At 45.8% G+C, this 15,366-nt stretch overlaps 1 long non-coding RNA gene across 1 annotated transcript in view; it reads right to left on the bottom strand.

Annotated features, from left to right (window-relative positions):
- Window positions 1-14,302, bottom strand: part of LOC125945314 (uncharacterized) — a 51,112-nt gene extending 36,810 nt beyond the window's left edge. Inside the window, exon 1 of the long non-coding RNA XR_007466808.1 lies at window positions 14,155-14,302. This is a non-coding gene — a long non-coding RNA (uncharacterized LOC125945314). The remainder of the gene's footprint in view (window positions 1-14,154) is intronic.
- Between the last annotated feature and the right edge of the window lie 1,064 nt (window positions 14,303-15,366).

The raw sequence follows: 15,366 nt of genomic DNA, 5'->3' as shown, positions 1-15,366 counted from the left end.
GAAATTAAAAAAAAAAAAATCAGCTCCAGCAAATGGAATTTCGAAATCGTGTTTCGAAATATGACAGCAAGAAGCACACAAGACAGGACGCTAGCGAACGAGACTGACTGTTTTTCAGTGCGAAAGAAAGCACCCGGGCTGACTAGAGGTTGACTAATGTTAATGAAGGATCAACACGCAGAAAAGGTGGTTGAACAGCGCCCAATGTACTAGAAATTGCTGTGCGCTTCTTGCTCTCGTCGGATGTCTCTTTCTCGCTAATTAATGATGTCTCAAGACTGTAACAAGCACCAACTAGCTCAAATGTCTTCTCTATTTGCTCATACTCATATTGTGGCGTTGCACGTAAAACTCCAGAATCTATGTCATTAAACCGCGCTGCTTAAATTCTGCGTTACAAACAAACAAACAAACAAACAAACAAACAAACAAACAAACAAACAAACAAACAAACAAACAAACAAACAAACAAACAAACAAACAAACAAACAAACAAACAAACAAAAAGATTGGCAAGTGGCCGGGCACCATGAGAAGCGTGCCACAAACAAATAATCGCACTGATAACTTTATCATTTTACGGCGGCTGCCGTTTATCACCGACAACTTTTATCAACGATTTCCATATGACACTGCTTGAGACTACGCTTGTTGTCCTACACACCCTACCATCCTCGTAATACATTGTATCTCACAGCAGTTTTTTTTAAATTTTTTTGCTCGTATGGCTTGTGGCATGTAATTTGGGCAAGATTGCTTTTAGTCAGACGTCTGTGCCTAACGTGCGACCTTTTGTTGCTGTAGTTTCCAGCTCGACGTTTTTTTCAATGTATACCGTTTTGCCATTGCTTGTTGGTGTCTCCATGCGTAACTCAATTTCGAAAGTGCTCTAGTCTTATAAGCTGTTGCACCAAATGTCTCCTTTCCATTTCGCAGTATTGTCGCTGTCGCCGAGAGAGGGAGAGAGATAAAGAGAGAGAGAAAGGCAAGGAAGGTTAACCAGGTTGCGCGTGCTACCTCGCACTGGTTGAGGGTGTGTCGGCATATGTACAGGGGGGCATCGTCCTCACGCAGAGTACTGAGCGCTGGTCGATGGTTTTGCAGAGATACCATGTCGTCACGATTGGAATTGTTCCCGAGATTAGGCACGTATAAACCGCGCCCTCAGCTAGCCACCACCAAGCGAACAGCTTCGTCAGTTCGGCCTTTTCGTAGCTTACGCCACCTCTACTTTACGCGCAGTTACGCGGGTTTAATAAGAGAGATATTATAAATGATCATTATGCATCGATGAGAACAGCCTCGCAGTTTTTCGTGTCATTGGCGCGAACCGCTCGTTTTCTTATTTTTATAGCGGTGATTAGTAAGATTCCCAGAAGCAATATCGGCTCGGTCGAAGGTTCCTAATGGGCTCCGACATGAGCTCCCTTAATTGGCTCGTTTGGCGACGATTATGCGATGGGAAACGCTGTGCTTGCGCCACAAATTGACGGTCGACCAGCCATGTGCTGGTCGACCGAGTGTGGCCAGTTATCGTCGAGTGTGTGGCTGCTCAAACACGGCTCATGATCAAACTGTTCCAATGACGGAGTTCGCAAGTAGCGGGACACGGAGCTGCTCTTAATTAAGTGTGCCCTGGCTCCGGCGCAGCTCTGAGCAATCCCGTTCGAACAGTTGGCGGCGAATGGAACGCGATAAGCTGCGTCTCTGGGTCACTTTGTGCATGTTGAGAGAATTTTCCCATTGCGGTACTTAAGGTGAAAGGTACTGCTTCCACGATTGCTTCCAACTATTGCTTCCTAAATACATTGCCACGTGCAGTCTTAAAGGAATACTGACGTGACATTTTCGACTAAATAAGGGTCGTTGACCTCGAAACTCTCGATGAAAAACTTGGGAGACGCTTAGGTTCGCCTTTAAGTGTAGAATGCGATAAATTCAAAGGTACCTGAGTGCTTCTGACGCTTCCCGGCAACTGCAGCTTATGCAACCAGGAAACGCTTGCGGTGAACGCTATTCTCGAATGCGAGCTTTCCGTTTTTTTTCCCTGCACGGCCGCCGCCGCCGCGAATGCGTGGAGGCGAGCGTCATCTGGTGGTTGGTTGGTTGGTTGAAAAACTTTATTGTGCCCTCAAGGAACCGAGCGACGCGCGGAGTTCTGTGATTGGCAGAAACGCTGCGTGCGCCATGCTGTGCTTAGTAGAAAATTTTCGCTCACGGTCAACGCCGGATTTTCTGCGTAACAGGGCACTTAAAGCTATAGCTTTTAAAATGTCCCGCCAAGTCTCAGGGCACACCAAATAATTTTCGTTGATACCTTTTTACGAACCAGCTTTGGCTCCGTGGTGTACGCGCATGTGTTATGGCGTCATAGCACAGGAGATGGACACGTGGGAGCAGAATATCGCGACGCTTCGGCACTCACTCCGGCTCGCTTGTTCATCTGGTACGCTGCTACTCGTAGCGTGGCCCCATGTGCGACATTACAGAGGACTGAGCGAGTGCCGAAACGTTACGATGTTATGCTTCCACGTGACCACCTTTCTGCGTCACGACAAACGCCTCCGGGAAACGAAACCGAAATCGGTTCGTAGAAAAACAATGGGTGGTGTTTTAATCCATGCCCCAGCGACGGCTTTCTCTGGGCATCAAGCGCCAATCTCGAAGGCTATGCTTTTTGCTGTCTGCGAACGCCGGAAGCGATTGCGGAAGTGGGAAATACGTCATAGACGCCTTGTTTTGAGCATTGCTTCAGTCATGGTGTACACATTTGTGTAGGTGGCCTGTTTTTGCCAGTTCTGCCCAGCAGTGGCAACGTAAAAACCTAGAACATCGATCTGCACACAAATTGAACGCTCTGCATACTCATTGTGGCTCTATTTCACGGCAACGTGCTGAGAATTGCTACACACGACCACTCTTCTGGAATCACTATGATGTTCGATGGTATGCTTGACACGCCACGTTCCGTCAACAATGACAAAATAATAGTTCTTTCTTTCTTTTTCATGTTCTGCAGCCAATATTGGTTGTGTTGCTAGTGGTTCTGTTCTTTTCATGGAAAAATGCAACATTCTCTTACCGCACAATAAATCAATATTTAATTTCTCCGAGATCATGAGGGCTCACTAGAAAGGACACAAAGCACCATCCTACCCTTGACGTTCTCTTAGTGGAGTCTGCGGCGCCTCGGAATAAAGTTATGCAACTCCGATACATTTCTCAATATTCCTTCATAATTCGTGACTGAAGGAAATATAATGAATCATGCAGGGTGTTCTAGGGCTTGTCGGTATTTTTTCTAGCATTTCTAGGTCGAGGATCTTCGCTTGACGCAGCAAAAAAAGTCAAAAATTACATATCAGTACATTGTTAACTGACTGGAGCTTCCACAAGCTAACGAGCACGTTTCGCCTTTTACTCGTAGCGCTTCGTACGCCGCCCAACACGCTTCCACAACATCGGGGGGGCCTTTTCAAGCCCCAAGGTACAACGCTCCGCGCGCTCTCCCGTGAAAGAGGACGGCGTCCTTGGGGCCCGTCGCTAGCTAATGATCGCCGCGTCGGCCATGTTCTTCTCGCGAATGAAGCAAAAAGACGCGGTGGCAGAAGAGGTTCTCAGCCGGGCGTGTGGGCTCTTCGGCGCGGCCGGGCGCAAGGCCGCTATTATTCAGGTGCTGCCGAAAGGGCACGCTTCACTGTCACGCACGCGCGCATGGCGCGGCGGCATCATCGATGCCGGGGCCTCATTTGAGCCCCGCACCAAACGTCCCTTGTAAGTGGGAGAGTAGGCGAAGGGCGCCTCAAGGGCTTCTCCGCGCACCACATTGTTGTGTTGTCTTTCACGTAATGCATGCCACTGACCCGTTCTGCTTTATCTTGACGCACTTAAAAGCAGGTGTCGCCATCACGCATAAGGCCGGCCACTTTTTTGCTCCATAAGTTAGCTGATGCTACGTAAAATATAGTTTGGGGCGAGGAAGCCCTCGGTTGACACGTAATATGCTGGCAAATGTAGGCTACATTTCATACGCGTTGGCGGCTCTTTCAAGAGTGTTCCATTATTCGATTTCTCGTAGAAGCTCGATCGCGAGCAGCGCACATTTGAGTCCGAGTATTTATTCCAGACATGCATTTACATGGCTGAGGAGAAGGAAAAAAGCCCGTCAAAACCACCTTCTGTAATACCTGACATAGTGAACCAGAATCTATAGTAGGTACAACCACATGGAAGCCAACCTAAAATTCGCCTGTTCTTTTTAATTGCAGCGTAGAAATAATAAGAATAAAGAATAATGAAAGTGGATGAAATATTGCTGGACGCTCAGGTGCATACGATGCTCTACGATTGAGTTACTACCGGCGGCTGCTCTCCGGTGTACTTTCACGGTTATTTCTGTATGTCTAGCCATGCGAATGTTAGCCAGCGACAAGAAAAAGATGAGCCCCGTGGTTGCAGTTGTATTTCTCGCTCTGTCGCTGTCACATACAGTCACGAATATTGACTGAATGTTGTTAAGGCCTTCAAATTTATGTATTTCTCTGAAAACACGACGGGGAGAACTTTCCAACAAACATGTTGGACCTCTAGCATGAATATTTGTGGTACATTAGTCCGGCCATCACAACTGCAAAAAATAACTGGTACGGATATCGATATATTATAGTTGATGCGTTGTATCATTATAAGAATTCCAATATTTGCTACAAGTAGATGAGCTGGTTATTGAGTTGAGGGCGCCCTCTCAGGCAAGATAAGCCGCTAATTAACAACGACAGGGTTACAAAGCTACGCGTCGAAATTCTCGTCAAACCTGGTAGCGCACCGCTTAAGAGACTGTTGTTTTGCACTATGCTCCATACTAAAGTGACCTTTGACATTGTTTTCGGTTAGCGGAAGGTTACGTTTACATTCGGCGCTATGTTCAAGATTGTCATCTCGTGGTCACTAGTCGTAACATTCAAAAGAAGCAGTAATGGCGAGTTGGGCTACTTAGCTATGTTCATCGCTGGAATCAATACGCAGCGCGACAGGCTTTCTCTTTGCCGTATTTAGCCTTGTCACACTGAGTATTACTTCCACGATTCAAGAACTGGAGGACGCTTAAGCTTTGCCTTTGAGATTGAAACGCGATAGCTTTCAAAGATCCCTGACTGCTTCTCACGTTTCCCGGCAACTGCACCTTATGTAATAGTAGCGTTTACGGGGAAACGCTGGCGGCGAACGCTATGCACGAAGGCGAGCTTTATCGTAGAAACGCGGCCTCTTGCGTGGGCCGATCCCGGAGGTAGTAGCACAACGCGCCAAAAACAATTGCATCATTTTCATGTTTCCGTTATTGTTTCGCACTTTTAATATTTAAGTCTGAGAAGATGTAACATAAAAGGCAAGCGCTGTCGGCGTTTTGTTTCATGACATTTGCTTGTGGGCTGTGATTCTCAAAATTCCGAGGAATAACGTCAAGAAAGTAAGACAAGGTATGAGCAACATTAGTGATAGAATGGTGTGGCAATCTAACCCACATATACCGCATGTCATATAGCAAGGCGTGGTATATACATATACCTAAATATATACGGGAATTTTCGTTCACGGGACGCCGACGCCGGACGCCGACACCGGATTTTCTGCGACACGGGGCCCTTAACGCTATCGCGTTAAAAGAAAGTTGCGCCTCTATGTGGAGACACCGCGACTGAGAGGAATCAAGTGGAGTTCAGTGCCCCCTCCACATCCTTGCGCAAATCGCCTTTCTTGCCCGTCTCCCGTTGCGATTTGAATGACGACGCACTGAACGATTTACGCACAGGATTTTAGGCTTCTTGAACTGTGCTGAAAGACCCGCTGTGGTGGCTTAGTGGGTAAGGTGTTGCGTTGCGCTGCTAAGCTTCGGCCGCAGCGGCTGCATTCCGATGTGGGCGGAATGCTAAACGTTCGTCTGCCGTGCATTGTGTGCACGTTAAAGAACCTCAGGTGGTCGAAATTAATCCTGGAGTCTTATAATCATAATCAGATTGTGGTTTTTGGAACGCAATGCAGCACAAATTATATTAATGTTAAAATCTGCTGTAATGAGATAGGCAAGGCATCACCCTTGCCCATCTTCCTTCCTGGCTTGAATGAATGATCCGTGCAAATATTCTGTATGAATTGTATGCATGCGCAGAACAATTGATGAGTAATTTCTAGTTGGACAGTCCCCAAAAGAGCGCGGAAGATTTCGTTGGGCGGGTGATTTATAGATTTTGATTGAGACATATTAACGCAGGCAAACGCCTACATGTGTCAATATGTGTGTGCGCGCACACGCACACGCACAAACACAAGCACGCAGGTAAAACATTGCAGAAGCGTACCCAGACGTTTTTTCTGCATAGACCAGCTTTTCTCATTAATTAACCAAAATGTTGATGAGGACAGTTACAATTCCTTCTTCAATTTTCTTTCAAAAAGAAACGTTTAGGACTTCCTAGCTGTTCGCTGCATATCTAACTTCTCTAGCGAGTGTGCCCTTACGCGGTCTACTGCTCACGAAGAACCACCGATGGACATAGCACCATCAAAGTTTCACACTTGGAGGCAGCAGTGAGCTCCAGCAGGAGTCGCCCGAGGTAGGCTAAATATTTAAACCCATGAAAGAAAGATGGCGCCGATCCGGTGTCGTCCCCGTGCTGCCTACCCTTGCGCCAGCGGCACTTCCCAGGCTCCTGTCGCCATGGAAGCTTAGGAATAATCATTCCAGCTATTTGTCCTCTTTCGGCAGACGCGAATTATCCTTCTACAGTACAGTGACTTTTTGTGTGCATCAGTATTATTCGAAATGCTTGCAAGGAAGTTTGGGCTGATCCATGAAAGTTTCATAGCCCTGAATTCCTTGCGCAGTTTCAGGGTTAAATTTTATCGTCTGCGCTTTGCTACCGGACTGCTCGTTCGCTGGCGGGCAGATTCCACGACAGTGCGCTATCACGAAAAAAAAAAAAGTTGCTACTAGGATAAGTAGAACTTCCTTATGAAAAAAGTCACAGGCCTGCGTGGCACAGCGTAAGTTGGAGGCTCTCCATTTTCGGAAGCGCGCACTAGAAGGTCTTTGCGGCGAAGTCTCTTTGCGTTGTGTTCACGAAAACGATCTGAACTGTCTGCCCGGCGTAGACGGCGAGCTACAGCCTGTGCTGCTGCTCTCTGCACACCGGTCTGCTGCCCCCGGCGTTGCCCGGTTGTAGCCGCGCGCGTAGCTCTACGATTCGCTTCTTGAGCAACGGGTCGTACCGTGCGAGGAGGCGCCAATAAAGGGTACCGAAGAGTAAACACAGGTATCGAGACTGCGCAGTGCACATGTAACTTCTCTTGACCCGTGGCACGATACGATGCGGCTGATGATGATGATGATGGTGGTGATAACGACGCACTCCCTTTGAAACGGGGCGGTGACTTAGCCTGCTTGATTTAATCAGGTATGCGATACATGCTTTTCATTCTAGCATTTTTCATACATCTCCTTATTCCTTTTTCTTCCTCAAGACAATCCACCCATTTCTTGGCCAATCCCCCATAGTAGGTGATAGCTGCGACGGACACCGGCGGAGGTGACAGCGGACAACATCGCCAACCGAAATGGCTACTAGAATGAGCCAATAACAGCTTACGCTGTAAAAGCCATATGTCCCATGTATAATAATCTCCTGTGAACATATAGGGATCCCATGTAAAACCTATAAGTGCCCATATATCATAATGATAACCCTATTGTAAAAAATGAGAAGCATAACTATATGTCCCAAAACCCCACATTTTAATATACGAATGTAAGGGAACCTCTCTCATACGGTGGCCCCAGTATGATGATGCTTTCCTTGAATACATGTAGTGGTTGTTTCCCCTCGATTATTCGTGTGACATTTTATTGATGAATTCATATTTCAGTTTGCTTTCAAGCTTATGGAATTTTCAGTATGTAATTGTGTTTAACAAAAGAAAAGAAAAAGAGAGAGAGATGAGCCGGGAACAATAGAAATACGCGCAAGTCATGTAAACTTATTTGCAACGACCGCAATATTTTACCGTTGCCCGTCCATCAAACTAAAGAATTCACTTGAGCACTAACTGAGGACAAACCACAGTACAATCATACTCGAACTGGAAGTTTCTTCAGTCATGTACTTGGCTATTTCAACTAACCGTGTCTTAAACTGCAGGAAGCTTCTGCTCACTCTATTGCGATAGTGTCGATGGCATTGAGTACATTGACTTACTGGTAGATAAGTTCTGCAGAAATTTGCGCTGTGTAGGAGGATTTACGAAGCGCACTATTTGTCACGCACCCGACAGGAGCACAAACCTACGAAAGGTTTCATTCATAGCTTCCTGCTACTGTCGCCTGGAGTGACAAATATTAATTTCACATTGAATTATTACACTAAACGAACGGAACTCGTCTCAAAGGATATTCACGGACTTACTCATTTCTTCTTGTTTACCACATTTGTTTGGTAAATGTTACATTTCTCGAACCCTGTTCGAACCTGAAACTTGTTGAAGTGGATGAAGGAGACACAAAACAACAGCATTTCATTGCTTCGTTGTTCCGCAAAAAAAAAAAAGTGTGCCGGGACAAATGTGACGGCTTGGGCTCATCAGTTGTGCCATGTAACTGCAGCTAAATTTGTTATCTTTCAATTTTAGGGCACTCGTCATAAAGTGATGATCGATTTTGGGAGAGGTCCACTAATGATGCGGGCGGTCAATAATATGTGGCCCTAGCTGCCATTCGTGTGTGCCAGGCCGTCACAACGCATCTAGACTAGAATAGACGGTGAAGCTTAAAGTAAATAGAGATAGATTGGATCTCTGGAAGCAGCTGTTTATCATCGTAGAGAATGCGACTTCAGAGGCGTCGATGCTGTCACTTAGCGTGGTCAATAAGCGGACCCGGTTGTTTATGGCCCAAATATAAATCGTCGAAGGCAATAGTCGAGGTAAAGTGACTCAAATTTATCGCATTTTCACCCATGACATCGTCGTGCATAATGTTAAATTCATGCCGATACCTTCTAAACACGAACAGAGAGGAGATAGCGTAAGAACGTTAAAACTTTTCGTTATTTGGTGTATTTATTAATACGCTTTTTGTACTGTCAGCACAAAGTATTTGTTCTCTTACAAAAGAAAAAAAAAAAAAAAAGAAAGAGAACGCTGTTCGCTAAGATACAGCTCTGCTGCAGTAATCTTTCCAATGTTACTTTATAGTTTCTTCTCTTCACTTAGGTTCTCAATCAAGAGTAGTTAGGTTGACGGAGATCTGATCGACCGTTAGGTGGACGGTGGTCGATGCAGTGCAGACAGTCAAAACACCCGGATATTCGTGGTAGACGCCATTGTCTTAGCACAAAGGAAACACCTTCCTAGAGCTTCCTTTTGCTTTTAGAACTGAACTTAATTCGAAACATGCCGCACGTGTGAGCTTTATATTTTCTTTTTCTTTTACTATACCACATTTACAACGTTTGGTAATCGTTCAAATGACGTTCTTTTTAGAAAAAAAAAAGCGCACCCTTATTGGCTCCGGCTTATTTTTTATGACGTAAGTACGTGGCTTTATCATGTTGCGAACTTGAGTCTAATTATGATCTTGATTCTTGTGAGCCTTTCTGACCAAAGCGACTTAGTTACACTTTCCCGGAAGTGGTCTTTTTTTGAACAAAGTCTAATTTATCAGCGAGAAATCTCCTAAACTGAAATTGCCTTTTCATCGTACACTGCGTTTCGTCAGCGTTGACACACTTATTGACACCAATTTTGCTGAACTCTGTCGCAAACTGTTCGAGAATTTAGAAACACGACTTTTCCGTGTAAGCGTTCTGCTCCAACAATTGGTTTAGGCGAAATTGGGAGGAGTTGGGAGATCCTGAAATGAATGCAGTTGACACTGTTGAACGTTGTTTTGACCTTGACGCAAGTTTGGTCCAAACCATTCCCGCTGAAATATTTGATATTATTCCTGGAACAGTTGAATATGACAGACGTTTTTCACTTTACGTTTCCAGGCTGGAGCTACGAATACCTGTTGGAAATATTTTTAACAGCCAAGCTGTTTAAGCCAGCCGTAATTTGTGGTGCGTATCAAGAAACTACTAAGAAAGAAAATAAACTTTCTCGCCGAGGCGGGATTCGAGCCCGCGTACCCACGGTGCCAAAGCGAGCGTCATAACCACTAGGCTATACAGCTACGCTTGCAAAATATGCATTTATGCGAACCATATGATTGCGTTCGAGCGTAGTCGTCTTCGTCCACAGCTGGCGCGTTCGTACGCTCGTGCTCTACGAGGTGAAGATGTTTTGAGCGTTATGAGAGAGAGCGAGAGATACACATTCACGCAGCGGGTCTCCTGGAACGCGGTGTCGGCATTGGAACGCGGTGTCGTGTTGCAAGCTGCGCTGTGCAACGCGCAGTGACGGCCGTAAGTCCGATACACGCGAAAAGAAATTATCATCGTCATGAGTAATAAGATGAAAAGTTAGCGCGCACTTCCGGAAAATGCTGGGCTACGATCGCCCAGCTTCGCTGTTTCAAGCGTTGCGTGGCTGAGGGCAAGGTTAAGCGTTTTTTTTTTTTCTGAGTGAGAAAGAAAATTACGATTGCAGGAAGTTTGGTGAATGGTACCACTCAGGCGCAGAAATGACCTCATGTAGCCGGTAACAAAGACGTTACCTTCACTTTTAAATAAATACCGGTAAAAAATATCGCTACAAGTACCTTCACCCAGAAACAAATTAGAGCGCATTTCGTAAACAGGAATAAGTAGGCCTTAAATTTTGTTCCGTTTTCCATATATTATACTGTGTGTCACAAGTATTAAAATTTTGTTTTTCTGGTTTTGTGGAACATTAGGAGTGTGCGAATAGTGATTTTTGAGACCGAGTCAAATACGAATCGAATACGAATCGAATACGAAACGAATAATGTCAGTTAGACTAGCGAATATAGTGGCGAATCTGATCGAGTTGAATATCGAATACTTTTCGAATAGTTTTCGAATAATGGATAGCCGTTATTACAAATAATATAAAACGATGTTCACATCCCAGTATTCTTAAAGTTAGCACTTTTCTGCCGTTACATAGTACGTTATGAAGCGTTGTTTATTGAAAGTAACAGATGGAGCATTATAAGCAAACCAGTAGTTTCTTCTGATGCACCAGATTCGTCACAGAGTGCGAATGATTGCTGTACAGCCTGTAAAGTATGGCTGCCTAAGTGACGTAGCCTGCTTTACTACGCAAGTTACCATGTTTTATGTCTGTACTATGCCCGAGGGGGTGAAAATTTACCGTACTTTTGCTCCAATTTTATGTTTATTTGGCGCATTCGATGCTTTAAAATACTTGAAATGTATTCGCAATATATTCGCATTTACGAATAGTGGCTATTTGATTCGAAGATCTAATCGAATAGTACAATTGCAACACCGTGGAGGCTTGGGCTGGTCGCTACATACTCGACCGGGGAACAGCGCGAAAAGACGAAGAACAAGAACACCAGCGCTGGTGCACGTTCTGCTGGTGTGTGTGTTCCTCTTCTTGAACTTCGTGCTTTCGCGCTTTCCCCCGTTGAATAGTACGCTATTTGATTCGTTATTCGAAAGTTTCGATTATTCGAACATCCTTATGGAACATTGTAATGTGCAATAATTGCGTATTTGGCATGTCGATGGTATAGTAGTTTTTCTTCTGTAATTGACTGGTGTTATAGGATGCGTGTTTTGAGTTGTGGGCTGATAGATGTTCTGCCGCCGTATGAGGGCCTTCAGGCACAAATGAAGCTGCTTTTCACAGCTTTTCGCCTGGACGACCCCAACAGACTTGTCGCAAAATAAAGGATTCTGTCTTCAATAAAGAATTGATGCTTCGTTCGGGTTGATATCCAAGTTTACTGAAAAAATAATGTACCATTACCGTTGCATTTGCATTTAAAAAATACCGTATTCATGCCTTTTATGAGTATACTTTAAATTATCGCGCAACACAATTTGAAGTGACTCGTGCCGGCAACTCCTCATCACCCCTCCATTTCACCGGTGAAACCGGCCTGGGTGAGCACAGATGAAAACTCTCGTCACTAAAATCAGCTCGAACTCCTGGTCAGCCGTTCAGCGCAAAGGCGAAGACGCTACTCACAGAAGCAACGAGTAGGCGGTTGGTCCAAATTTGAGGAACATACATCAAGTGCCAACAATATGAAGCCAATAGAAAATGAAGCCAAGGAAAGCATATGGAAAATTGTTTGTTGTTTTTATTTGACGTTTAGAAATGATATCGTAAGTAGAAATGAAAGTGCACGAAAAAAGCAACTTGCCGCCGGGAGGAGAAGAAGCCACAACAATGCGGAGGTTGTGGGTTCGACTACCACCGGTGGCAAGTTGTATTTCCCGTCCACTTTCATATCCCTTTACCTTATCATTTCTACATTTCAATTAAAACAACAATTTTTCGCTATGCTTTCCTTCGATTCATATTACTGTGGCTAACAATAGGATGACACCCCTTTCTTCTCGATCATACGTCAAGTGCGTTCGTTGCCGAGGAGGTGAGAAACGACGTAAAGCGACGTTGCTGATACACAGCAACGAAGGAGGATATTTTTAACGAAAAAGAAACATTCTGCCCTGTTATTTTCTATTCATCCCTAAATATCGCTCTTAGCGTTATTATTTGTTATGTGTCTCTTATTTATATTTATTATTTGCTCTTCATTTTGGTAGTGACAGAAGAGAAGCGCGCGAAAAAAGCAGTTGCGTGAGCTCCTGCGAAGCGTGCTTCTCCACTAGAAGACTCATTGTGCAAAAAAGCACGCTTGCAGGTAATCTCGCACCGCAACGACACTTTGATGCAAATATTGGACGCACCAACCGGGACGGATATATGATAATAACACCCTCTTTCTCCTTTTGCCTCAACTCGAAGCACTCCTGTAATTTTCGTTGAATGGTGCTTTTTTTTTTCAACGAAGATGTTTGTTCGCCAGCGACAAACTTTGGTCATCTCCATGCCATGTGGCGTAGAACGCACAACGGGCCAGCTGCGAACGCTATTGAATGTCATTATTCTCCACAGAAAAAAAAGGCTTCCTTGCATCGAGAAGATCGCTTGCCGAAAGAGACGCAGAACGATATCTATCATCCTTGAATCATACGTTCGGCCGTGCACGTGATTCATATATGCAGCTGACAAACGCAGTCGCACAAACAGGGTTACAACGATATATGCACACGAACAAACATATCTAATTTGTTCCGTAGAGCCTGTGAGCCTGATTGGCGAGCACACTGATCGAAGCAACGTTCCCAGGGGTGTCAGTGCAATGGCGCTTCATGTGTACAGCTTATGCGCTGAATGCGTTCGTCTTTCTTCGCCTTGAAATATGAACATCTGCAATTCGACGTTGGCGCCAGATCTAGGCAAATGAAGGACAGCTGTACTTTAAACTTGCGCCGATTGACAGCTCTTCATTTTAATATTGCTGTTGCAACCTTTACGGTAATGAAAAGACAACACGCAGACGGAAAACGAGCAAAATGCACAGAGAATGACGCAGTGGCTGCCGCACTACGATGAAATGGAGCTTGTGTTGCAGAAGTGCACTGTGGTTGTTGCTGAACTTCGTGATGCAAACATCTACGACGACATTTACCAATTTTTCGCAGTTTGCGAGACTGGTGTTAGCATTTCACTTGTACGTCTGCGCCATTCAGTTGTTGCAGCGGCCCTGTTTCTTTTATGCACGGAAGTGGTACGGGTAACGCATTCGTATTTCCGGTGCAGCGTCTACGCGTGGTTCATGCATTTTTGCACGGTGAACGAGCCAGTGAACAGTTAAGCGCGAACAGACGATGTACAAGACGGGTAGGCCACGCAGACGGGCTTTGTTTGTGTCGTCTGTTCGCGCCGTTAAAAACGTTAACCGTGATCTAGAACCAACTACAGTCCACCAACAAGCCATAAACAAAGGGGCCAGTAAAGGTTGAGAGCCCGCCGACGACGTAGCGCATAAGGACGCATAAGGATAGGACAAGCCTTCTCGTAAGGACACGAAAAGGGATCGAGCGCTCGCGGGGGGACTACGACGCGCTTTGGCGAGAAGACCCGTCCCAAGGCGCTCACCTCTCGCGCAGGCCACCGGCTTGGCGGCGGTCAGCTTTGCTGTGGCGTCGCGGCGACTGTGCCGAGGCGTCAGGGTTCCTGCTGCTGCTGCTCCCGGCGGCGTCCTGATCCGCCGTCGTGCCGCGGTCGTAGTCACACGCACATTCACCACAGACGCGGCACACAGCACAGGCACCGCGCGCGGTTTCTGCGGCCTCCGCTCACCGCCCCACGCGACAGCGTCGGCGCTTCTACCGGTGGCTCGCTCGGCCCCGGACGCGTGACGTCACGCGAGCGCGAGCTTGCGCGGCTGCGCGTCAGATGGAGCGCGCGACCCCACGACGACGCGGGGTTGGTCACGTGAGTGATCCGAAAGAGCGGGAGTTTCGCTCACGTCTAAAGGCGTTGCGTCTCTGTTATCGCGTCGGGTGTTTGTCGAAGAAAATGCGACTTAATGAAGCGCGAAATGGATGATGAAAAGGCCTAGTTGGTGGCTTTACATACATTATTTATGGATTATGTGCGGAAATACGGAACCGTTCATCTGTAAGAGTTTTCATATCTCCGTCTTTATGTACAGTCAACCATAAAGGGTTACGGGATGCGGTTTCCTCTGCAAATGTGAATTATTGCACTGTTAAGGCATGACACTTCTAATTGAATGAATCACTGTGTAGGTGGCGAAGGTTACTACATGCTGCAACATTTAATTACAGGCTGTGTGACCACGATTCGCGAGAATTCAGCTTCTTGGCAGATCCTGCGTCCCCTAAACTTTTGCGGTTGACGGTACATAGTACAAGAAGAAATTATGGTTTAAGGAAGCCAAGCAAGAAACGCGATGCCTAATTTGCCGAGTGAGCGAGCCTTTCCTTATAAATACGCCTTACACAGTATAAAGAAAAAAAAAAAAAAACTAACAATTCGGGTTTCTTTCTAAGTCGTCCGCTTGTTTCTTCCTTTCATTTTTTTTTCGGTCGTGAGATTCGTGAGCAGCAAAAAATGCTGTTCTGTTTCCCAGCTTGATGATATGTTTTTTCCTAGGTCTGATGCATGGTCGCATGTTCGGGCACTACGTGTTCGGCCCCTGTCATGTCCCCCTCTTGCGCACATGTCTACATTGTGCCGCAGCTAGTTACCCTACCGTATATCACACGTATGAGTCTGTATCTTGTAGTGACAGACATGTTCTGAAGGTGTGTCATCATTCTGCAGAACAGGTGCAAGAGAGTA

Source organism: Dermacentor silvarum, chromosome 5 (genome assembly GCF_013339745.2).
Source record: "Dermacentor silvarum isolate Dsil-2018 chromosome 5, BIME_Dsil_1.4, whole genome shotgun sequence".
NCBI classification, from domain to species: Eukaryota; Metazoa; Arthropoda; class Arachnida; order Ixodida; family Ixodidae; genus Dermacentor; species Dermacentor silvarum.
This window is presented reverse-complemented; position numbering and strand designations above follow the sequence as displayed.